Source organism: Neovison vison, chromosome 6 (assembly GCF_020171115.1).
Source record: "Neovison vison isolate M4711 chromosome 6, ASM_NN_V1, whole genome shotgun sequence".
Lineage (NCBI taxonomy): Eukaryota > Metazoa > Chordata > Mammalia > Carnivora > Mustelidae > Neogale > Neogale vison.
Window position 1 is genome coordinate 15,241,913 of NC_058096.1, and position 11,609 is coordinate 15,253,521.

Below are 11,609 nucleotides of genomic sequence, written 5' to 3' on the forward strand. Positions count from 1 at the left end.
TTCAGGATTGTGTGCATACACAGAAAAGACATAAGGTTCTAATCTCTCATCTCTAGGTTGCATGGAGACTCTGCACAAGCTAAGGCAGAATTGTAAACTGCCAGCAAGATCACTGAAGATATATGTTTTTTTTTTAAACAGATTTTATTTATTTATTTGACAGACAGAGATCACAAGTAGGCAGAAAGGCAGGCAAAGAGAGAGAGGAGGAAGCAGGATCCCTGCGGAACAGAGAGCCCGATGCAGGACTCGATCCCAGGACCCTGAGATCATGACCTGAGCCGAAGGCAGAGGCTTAACCCACTGAACCACCCAGGTGCCCTGAAGATATATGTTATAAAGGTTGGGAGAGTTACTGGTTCAAAGCATTTATGGAAATCTCAGTCATCTAATCTTTAGCTGACCACTAAGTTAACCAGGTAGAGACTTCAATGGTAACTAACACATGACAAAAAATGCAGGCAAGTCCCTAAACAAATGAATAAAAAAACAGCACACTATAACAAAAACAAAAAACAGCAACAACAACAAACCCTGGGGAAAGCATCTGATTTCCAGTGTTGCCCCAATATATTGTTTAAAACAGAAAAAATATGAGACACTTAAAGAAACAAGAACTTAGAGGCCATGCAAAAGAAAACAACCAGTCAGTTCTCCCTAACAAAGTCCAGACTTTGGACTTCTTAAACAAAGACTTTAAATCACCTAATGAACTAAAGGAAACTATGTTTAAAGAATAAAAGGAAAGTGTGAGAATAATTCAAAAACACAATCAAGAAAACAATTCTATTTACAAAAGAAAAGAAATTCGAAATAAATTTTTTGAAGCACAAGATTTATATACTGGAAATCTACAGAACGTCAGTGAAAGAAATTAAAGAATATCTAAATAAATGGAAAAACGTCCCATACTCATGGGTCAGAAGGCACTATTACTGTTAAGATGGCAATATTCCACAAATTGATCTATGCATTCAAACTAATCCCTCTCAAAGTGCAAGCTGCTATTTTTTTTTTCAGAATTTGACAGATTAATTGTAAAATTTATATGGAAACAGACTATCCAAAGCAATCTTCAAAAAGATTAAGGAACTTGCAGGGGTTTTTTTGTCTTGTTTTTGTTTGTTTATTTGTTTGAGAGAGAGCGTGCAAGTATGCACACCTCAGAGGCGGTGGGGAGGTGGGAAACAGGGGCAGCAAGAGAATCTTAAGCAGACACCACACCTAGTGTCCAACACAGGGCTCCATCTCATAACCCTGAGATCATGACCTGAGCCAAACTCAGGAGTCAGATGCTCAGCTGACTGAACGACCAAGGCATCTCGAAACTTACAGAATTTAGACCTCCCAGTTTCAAAATTAGTTATTACGAAGCTGCAGTAATAAAGTAGTAGAGACAATTTGGTAATGACATAAGTCAATGGATAAGTAATAATCTTTTCACTCTCTTGGGTCCTCACTTCCAAGATAACCAAGAAAAGAAGGAATAACGGTGATGCCAGAAAGGGTTCTGACCAAGTGCAGCTGGTGTTTGCTTCACCAGCTCGGCTAGTTGTGTGCCCAAGGGCAAGGCCATTAAGAAGTTCATTATTCAGGGGACACCTGGGTGGCTCAGTTGGTTAAGCAGCTGCCTTCGGCTCAGGTCATGATCCTAGCGTCCTGGGATCGAGTCCCACATCAGGCTCCTTGCTCTGCGGGGAGACTTCTTCTCCCTCTGCCTCTGCCTACCACTCTGTCTGCCTGTGCTGGCATACTCTCTTTCTCTCTCTCTCTCTCTCTGACAAATAAATAAATAAAATATTAAAAAAAAAAAAGAAGTTCATTATTCAGAACATAGTAGAGGCCACTCTCATCAGGGACATTTCCAAAGCAAGTGTCTTTGATGCCTATATGCTTCCCAAGCTCTGTGTGAAACTACATCACTGTGTGAGCTGTGCCATTGACAGCAAGGGAGTCAGGAATTGCACTCATGAAACCTGGAAGGACCAACGCCTCCCCACACACACAACCTTGATTTAGACCCAAGGGTACTACCCCACAACTTCCACAAAAACCCATGTAAAGAGCTAAGTCCTTCAGACTGAAGAAAAACTGTTCTCTGGGGAAAAAAAAAAAGAAAATGGAGAGTATACTTTAACACACACATACACAAAACAACAACAATAATCTTTTCAACATACAGTGCTGGAACAACCAATGCGAAAGAATAAAATTAAACCCCCTACTTCATAAAATTAAGTATATGGTTTACAAATATTATCTCCCGTTCTGCAGGCTGTCTTTTCACTTTGTTGAACATGTCCCTGGTAATCAAACTGGAAAGCCAAATGTGTCAAATGTATGTGATATACATACTGCATGTATGCCAGTCACAGGGGGGTGGGATATGCTTGGTTGAACTAAGCTAGGAGCAATTTTAGAAGATGTGTAAGAAATGGCAACTGCATTCCCACATCCAAACAACTAGCTTATGAACAAATTTAGATCGGATCCATTCTTCTGCTCTTCAAAGACTGTTTTACATGTGTCCTTTCTGTTGTTTTTAATCAAATCGACACTGCATTCCTACAGAAAACTCCTGAACATATGTTCTGAAATTTTACGTCCTGTTACCCAGGGTAGAGAGGAAGACAGAACAGGGGTTTTCCTGAAAGTGTGGCAATCGTAATGACTCACGCTACTTCCTTATTCTAACCCTTGCTACGAGCCGGGTGGAGAAAGCTCCCAGGCAGGCCTGGGGGAAACCATCTTGACTGAGAGGGTGTCCTTGCTGTCCCGATTGCTTTTTGTTTTCCTTTTGCCACAAGGCAAAGCAAGGAAATAAAAATTCAGAGGAAGATAGAGTTTAGAACCATAACTATAGGACGTCAAGAAAGAGTCATCCGTAAAATAAATGCAACATATACTAAAATGAACACCTGAATGTACGCCACCAAGAAAGTCAGACTCAGCACATTTCTTTGTTTGTGTGGTCAGGTACTAAATGACTCTTGAAGTCTACAAAGCCAATAAAAAGAACAGAGGTGACGAGGAGGAGGAGAAAGAAGTGTAAGGAGGGCGGTAAGGGTGAACGTAGTTTTCCAACGTGGGTAGTCCAGATAGTATCTCAGTTCCCCAAACCCTGTTTTGTAATTTCATTGCATTCCTCTTTGAGATGTTTTCTCTCTGAATGGCTAGAAGTCAACAGTCTCAGACTCTAAATCTGTCTGAGGAGCAAAGCACTCAGGTCCTTTCCAATTCACTCATAAAAAGAGGAATAATTGAGGGTTTTATACCTTAAGTGATTTCTCGAAGCACTGCATAGAGATTAAGCATCAGCAATTAGGTAAAGCTATTCATCACTTAAAACTGAGGGGAAAGAAGCCAAGTGGTTGAGGAAACCAGAGCCAAAAAAGGATTGCTATTTAGTTCACGGAACCATGCTGATTTTGAAATACTATAATTCAGATCGTTCAATGAAACTTGTTTGCTTAAAATTTCCTTTTCTTTATTAAAAAAGAAGGACTTGAGTAAGGAAGGCATGAACTGCTACTCCATGAAACAGGTATAAATATACCCCACTGTATATGGTGGTATGAAAATCAAATTTAAAAATTTATAGGTAAAAGACCTAACACAGTGTCTGGCAGGTATTGAGGAATCAGTAATGGGGCGCCTGGGTGGCTCAGTGGGTTAAAGCCTCTGCCTTCGGCTCTGGTCATGATCCCAGGGTCTTGGGATCGAGCCCCGCATCCAACTCTCTGCTCCGCAGGGAGCCTGCCTCCCCCACTCTCTCTGCCTGCGTCTGCATACTTTTGACTTATGTCTGTCAAATAAATAAATAAAATCTTTAAAAAAAATTTTTAAAAAAAGGAATCAGTAAGACTTGGCTGCCGTACTTTTGATTATTATTGCTGGAATTAGCTTGGCCATTATTATGGAGGTCAATCTGTGAGTGACAGGGATGTTGCTGCTAGTTAGAGAACTGATTCAAATTATTCAGAATGCTTATATTGTATTTCACAGACATGTACAGAAAATAAAATAATATTTCAGTTTTTACATCAACATATAATTAGTGCCAGATTCTCAAAAGAATCCTTAATTTTCATGCTATTGTCCAAAATGAACTTCAGGGCCAAATTCCTGTGTGTGAGTCTTAGACCCCAATAGCTAATTTATTCACCGGTTAATTTCTAAATCTTTAGTTATTTATCATTATAAAAATGTCATATGCCCCCAAAGCACTTTTTAAAAAGATTTTATTAATTAATTTATTTATTTGAGAGAGAGAGAGAGTAAAAGCAGGGGGTTAGGGAGGAGGAGGGAGAAGCAGACTCCGCTCTGAGCAGGGACCCTGACTTGGGGCTCAATCCCAGGGCCCTGGAATCATGACCTGAGCCTAAGGCAGCGGCTTAACTGACTGAGCCACCCAGGCACCCCCACAAGAGCACCCTTTAAAGAAAGACTACATGATAAAAAAAAAAAAAATGGGGCAAACTTTGAAATTTGCTAAGCATCTTCTAGCTCATCCCCTGGGTTATCTATGTGTTTGTTTGCCTCCAAGGAGGCCATTTCACCACCTTTAAGATACAAAAGTTAACTTGTGGAAAATTTATTGTAATGCAAACAATTCCTGTCCATAAAAATGCAAATTGTATTCCTGTGGCTGTTGACCAGTTTTACCAGTTTTTCATGTATTTGAGAATTCATGTCACATTCTTTATCTGACTATAAACTTGTGGTTCTCTTTTTAAATGAGCAAGAACGTCTGTTGGTCCCTCATTAATTCCTGAGTTAACAAAAACCTTTGATACGTGTTTCCTTTTATATTGTATGGAAGTCATAATTTTATCATCATTTAAAATCTCTCCTTTAATAAGCATAAGCATCTAGTGTATATGACTTCCTAAGAAACACATCTGAAATTCAAGCATTGAACCTTCCCCAGAAACGTTCTAGTCAAGGCCAGAATTAGCCCTTCTTCCTGTGGCTTCTGGACAGTCATTGTCAGAAAGTCAGTCAGTCAAAGATGGCTGTCGAAGCTTACCAAGGGAAGACTAGGGCCCCGGGCATTTTTAAATAGCTTTTTCTATACAAGAAAAGCCTGCAATGTTACAGTGAGTTGTGGGGGGGGGGGGGTGGATAAAAGTAAGTATTAACCTCAGGGAAGTAAGATCCCTCTAAAGGGCTTCCTGGAGAGAAAATTTGGAAGCCAGATTTGGGTTCAAAGAGGATTCAACTTAAAAGAATGTATTTAAAACTAACACTCTTTGAGGTTTTAAACTAAAATTTGGCTAATGTCTTATGAGAAAGCAAATCATTGAAAAGCACTTTGTTTTCATATTTTATCATTATAGCTGCTTAAAATACAAGAATAGAGGAACTGGCTGGCTCAGTTGGAAGGGCGTGCAACTCTTGATGTCGGGATCATGCGTTCCAGTCCCACGTTGGGTGTAGAGATTACTTAAATAAATAAACTTTAAAAATAAAATAAAATAAAACCTAGGAATAGAACCGTTCAGATTTTCTCTAGGAAGTATGTTGCTAAAATTTCAGGGCTTTCTTCTTACCTTAATCTTACATAATTACAGAATTGAATATTTTACTACTATAATACCATTCCACTTATGTAAGTAACATTTTATATAATTGAAATAATTATGTGGGAGGAATCTAGTCAACCCAACTATGTAACCATCATGTAGGTTATAGAATTATAAAGACATTTAAAACATATTTCTATGTGAATGTGTAGGGTTTCTAACAAAAGTGGTATCAAACTATAATCATATAATAACTGAAGATTATAAATAATGACCATTTAATGAATATGACTAATTATATTAGTGGGTGTGTAATAAAAAAAGAAGCAAGTATGAAAATTTAAGGATGTGTCACCAATGTGGAACATTTAATAAAAGATTACAAAAAACTGAGAGCTTTTTAGAATTAATACAATATGTTTTTAAAACTAGTAATAATTCTTTTATTGTGAGTATCCTCCACACATTGACTATAATTATTTTGAATAGAAGATGAGAAAATTTTGTCAATCACAATTCAAGTATCACCTTCTCTATGAAGCCATGCTTGATGCCCATAAGACAGAATTAAATGTTCTTTCCTTTCTGCTCCCGTAGGGTGTATGCTGAAAAGCTAAATAATTGTTATTTACCATCAGTCTATATATATAGATATGATATAATGAAAATAACATAGATGTTAGAGTCAAATCAGATTTGAATTCCAAATTAACTAAATTGCTGCTTGAATGATCACAGATGAGCAAATAAACATGAACTTCAGCAAGAGGTACACAACAACCATTTTAGTATTATTGTATATGCTTATATGCGCAGTAGTGTTATAATGTTGCTACGTATGCTTATGTATGTACTATAGCATTACAGTAGTATTGTGACTAAGACAGGAAAATTGCCAGGTGCCTGGTTGTCAGTCCATGGAACATGTAACTTTTGATCCTGGGGTTGTGAGTTCGAGCCCCATGTTGGATATGGAGATTACTTAAAAAAATAAAATCTAAGAAAAAAAAAAAAGACTAGGGGAAATTGGATATGTTGCATCCTGGATCACAGCCGGTGCTTAATAAAGATTACATAAACATCTCCACCTCTTACCTGGATGCTAAGTAAGCTATTTTATCAATTTCATTATATATTTACATATAATGCTAAATAAATGTTGTAAGAGAAAAGTGGAAAAGAGTGAATTATGAATGCCTTCAAAGTTGTTAGTATTTCCCATCTTGTTTTGGTAAGTCATTGTTAATACTTTCTCCTCGACTTGGCTAGAGATGCCATTTTGACACCAGTGTTTGAAAAAAATGCAAATGACTGAGTAATTTCTGACCCTTGCAAAATGTCCCTGGTGCTTCTTCTTCATCATTGACAAGGAGAAAAGAATGCCCAGCTGAGCAGCTGGGTAGAGATGAAAGGCTGGCCCAGACAGAAAGATCCTGCCCCGCCTATTCCTAGGGGTGGGGATACTGGGGGGTGCTGAGGCTCTGACACATGGGGAGTCACCAGACCTGGCCCACCACCTAGCTGGATTTCTCACCACCCATTTCACACCTCCTCACACTGGCTAAACCAGATGGCAGCCAGTGTCTAAAGCTGCCAAGGACTTTCCACCCAAGATGTCTCCTGACTCAACTGCATTTCTTCCATGTTTTGGCTTGCATCCTTTGCAACCCAATTCAGTTCCCATTTTGCCTAGAAAATTTTTTCTGTATTGTCTTTCTCATAGATCTCTATATCACCCCCTAAAAGATAGAGGTAATATCATCTCTTATAGGCCATGTTCCTCTCTTTTAGGGTAATAAACTACAGAAGGTCAAGTCAAACCTTTATTTTAATAAATAAAGCATAATTACTAGCATTAGTATGCCCCCAATATTCCATGAGACGTATGTGGACTATGGGTTGTTTATCTGAAATTGAAATTTAACTGGACACCATATATTTTTATTGACTTAAATCGGGCACTCCTGCTGTCCTATATTGAATCATTTCACTTGTCTTAAGTTATACCATAAGTCACAGCTGTGACTAGGCTCTCGAAGGCCGAGCTGAGTGTCCAACTGCTTTGTCTCACTTTCAATTCTACCCCAGTCTTCCTGATGCTCCATCACCAAATGCCCAGCATGGTGCCTTAAGGACCACTGGGACAACAAGAGTAGGGTCCTCATGCATTCTTTGATTCCTACAGGTAGCAAATACCTATTCAATGCCCATACAGCACCAGGCACTGAAGGATATTCTGGAGATGCAAGTTTAAACAAGACACAACCCTTATCATAAAGGAGCTTCCAGCTCCTTCAGGAAAACAGACGTGGCAGAAAGCAATCTCAATCAGTACAATAAGTTCCAAAATAGGGTGAGTTGAGCACACGGGAGGAAGGCACGAAACCCAGTCTTCAGGGGTCAGAGGGGTCTTCTGGGCAGAAAAGTAGCTAGGTGGAGACCTAATAATTAACAGGCATGAACCAGAGGGCGTCAGAGAGGGAAGGCACTCCAGGTCCCAGCAGAGAGAACAACATGAACAAAGCCCTAAGGTAAGTAAGACCATGGCCTTCATGCTTCACTATTGAATCAAATCTGTCCTTTAGTTCAAGCTTGTTTGACATATGGATGCCACTGTCTTTTAAGCTGCTTCTTAATAGTTTTTTGTGTTTTTTTTCCTCAAGGACTTCAGTGATGACCGCTCTTTTTCCTCTCCTATCACCTGAGTCTTCTCCAAGCTCCAGGCTGCTTTCTCTCTCCTGCTGTAATCTGTGCATCTTCTTTAAGAATGTAAAGCTGGGGGGAGCCTGGGTGGCTCAGCCGGTGAAGCGTCTCATCTGCCTTCGACTCAGGTCTTGATCCCCGGGTCCTGGGACTGAGTTCCCGATGGGCTCCCTGCTCAGCGGGGAGCCTGCTTCTCCTTCTCCCTCACCTCTCTCCCCTGCTCATCATCTCTCTCAAATACATAAATAAAATATTTTTTAAAAATCAAAATAAAAGAATGTAGAGCTGACCGTGGCCAGCTCACCCGGGCTCACGTCACACATTCCAGCCTTCCCCTCTCTGCTCCCTCCAACATTGTTCCCTATCCTCTCCTCAGCTTACTCTGTTCCCTATCCTCTCCTCAACTTACTCCTTCCAACTCTCCTTGCCCTGCGGTGATGGGTGCCGGCACCCACAGCTCACCCGCTTTCCACGATGTACCTCATTCTGTACGTCCTACCTAACCCAGCCTCGTCCGTACAGCAGCAGAGAGGACCCTCGCTCAGTTCCAGCCCTAAAATGGCAAACACGAGAGAAAACAAAGTCACGACCCTGGCAAGAGGGCTGACAGGTGAAAGAGGGAAGTTGGTAGGTGACACCCACTTAAATAAAGCTGCGTCGTCAGCAGTATTCTCTGTAGAAATCAACTATTGTTGGTTAGTTTCTCCTCCCTGGCTTGTGCTTCACACTCAGTAAACTTTGATGTAGGAATTCACCTTTTTTTTTTTAATAAATTTTTTTAATTTATTTATTTTCAGCATAACAGTATCATTATTTTTGCACCACACCCAGTGCTCCATGCAATCCGTGCCCTCTATAACACCCACCACCTGGTCCCCCGACCTCCCACACCCCCCCGCCACTTCAAACCCCTCAGGTTGTTTTTCAGAGTCCATAGTCTCTCATGGTTCACCTCCCCTTCCAGTTTCCCTCAACTCCCTTCTCCTCTCTAACTCCCCATGTCCTCCATGCTATTTGTTATGCTCCACAAATAAGTGAAACCATATGATAATTGACTCTCTCTGCTTGACTTACTTCACTCAGCATCATCTCTTCCAGTCCCGTCCATGCTGCTACAAAAGTTGGGTATTCATCCTTTCTGATGGAGGCATAATACTCCATAGTGTATATGGACCACATCTTCCTTATCCATTCGTCCCTTGAAGGGCATCTTGGTTCTTTCCACAGTTTGGCGACCGTGGCCATTGCTGCTATAAACATTGGGGTACAAATGGCCCTTCTTTTCACGACATCTATATCTTTGGGGTAAATACCCAGGAGTGCAATGGCAGGGTCATAGGGAAGTTCTATTTTTAATTTCTTGAGGAATCGCCACACTGTTCTCAAAGAGGCTGCACCAACTTGCATTCCCACCAACAGTGTAAGAGGGTTCCCCTTTCTCCACATCCTCTCCAACACATGTTGTTTCCTGCCTTGCTAATTTTGGCCATTCTAACTGGTGTAAGGTGTTATCTCAATGTAGTTTTAATTTGAATCTCCCTGATGGCTAGTGATGATGAACATTTTTTCATGTGTCTGATAGCCATTTGCATGTCTTTATTGGAGAAGTGTCTGTCCGTATCTTCTGCCCAGGAATTCACCTTTTGTTCTCATTAGCTCTTCCATTACGGCGGGCCACAGACCTAAACAAATGGCATAAACAGGAGCTTGCTTTCTGTACCACGTGGGAAGCCAGGAATTTTAAGTGCCAGGCGAAGTTTGTGACAACAGGGTATCTGTAATGGTTAACTTTATGTGACAACTTGCCTGGGCCCCAGAAGGCCCAGATATTGGGTCAGACATTAGCTTGGGTATTTCTATAGGGGTGTTTGGGGATGAGATTAGCCGTTAAAGTGATAGAATAAATCACACTGCACCTTCCAAAGTGGGCGTGCTTCACGCTGCACCCGAGGCTTGAATGGAACAGAATGGCGGACCCCCTCCCAAACGGAAGGGAATTCCTTCCGCCTGAAAGCAGCTCCTCCTAGGTCTCCAAGGCCCTGCCTTCAGACAGGAGCCACACCACCGGCTGTCCTGGTTCTCAGGCCTTTGGACTCAGATTGGATACGTACGGCCGGCTCTCCGGAGCCTCCAGCTTACTGACTCACCTTGGAGATTTGGGAACTTGCCCACCTTCGTAACTGCATGAGCCAGTTCCTTGTACTGGTTTTGCTTCTCTGGAGAGCCCTAGCAAATACAGTAGCACAGGAAACAAAGCAATCAGAAGCTATTTTGATTAGAATATGTGCTTTTCACAAGATGGGATTGAGAGGGAGACAAACCATAAGTGACTCTTAATCTCACAAAACAAACTGAGGGTTGCTGGGGGGAGGCGGGTAGGGAGAGGGGGGTGGAGTTATGGACATTGGGGAGGGTATGTGCTATGGTGAGTGCTGTGAAGTGTGTAAACCTGGCGATTCACAGACCTGTACCCCTGGGGATAAAAATATATGATATGTTTATAAAAAATTAAAAATTTAATTTAAAAAAAAAATAGAATATGTGCTTTTCAGTGTGCCTGGGTGGCTCAGTGGGTTAAAACCTCTGCCTTCAGCTCAGGTTATGATCTCAGGGTCCTGGGATCGAGCCCCACATGGAGCTCTCTGCTTGGCAGGGAGCCTGCTTCCTCCTGTCTCTCTCTCTGCCTGCCTCTCTGCCTATGTGTGATCTCTCTCTCTGTGTCAAATAAATAAATAAAACCTTAAAGAAAAAAAAAGAATGTGTGCTTTTGTTTTGTCTTATAAATCTTTCATGATCCAGGTGTATCCCGTCTCCCTGGGAAATGAGTTCACTCTTCACTACACATGGGCAATGTGATTCTTATAGGTCAAGGTACTTTGACAAACATCCCTAGTTTATTTAGAAGCACTCAGTCCCCTTCATACATATAGACCCATGAATGTTCTCCACGTGTGTATACATGACAAGGAAGCAACTCAGGGTACTGCCTCATATTAGAGGCAGTCAGAAGACAGGGAAATATCTGTGAGTCCTAATATTCAGGAAAGAGGAAAAAATCTAAGAACCAATTAATGTTTTCTCTTTAGATCCTCTTATCTCCTATGATTTTATGCAAAGTAAAGATTTGGGAAGAAAGAGAAGATTTGAGGGCACAGAGGGAGAGGTAAAGTGGGAGCTTTGTGGAGCCTTCAAGGACATAAAAGTGATAACGATACAACGCTAAGAGGGGCTGGCTTCATAGGTGTGCCACCTGCGCAGTTGCCCAGGATCCGCACTCAGAAGGGCTCTGCTCTGGTTTTAAATGCTCTACATCAGCGTCTTGAGATTCTCGGTTTTTGAACCAAGGGGCCACAAATTTTCATTTCACACTTGGAGTGAAAT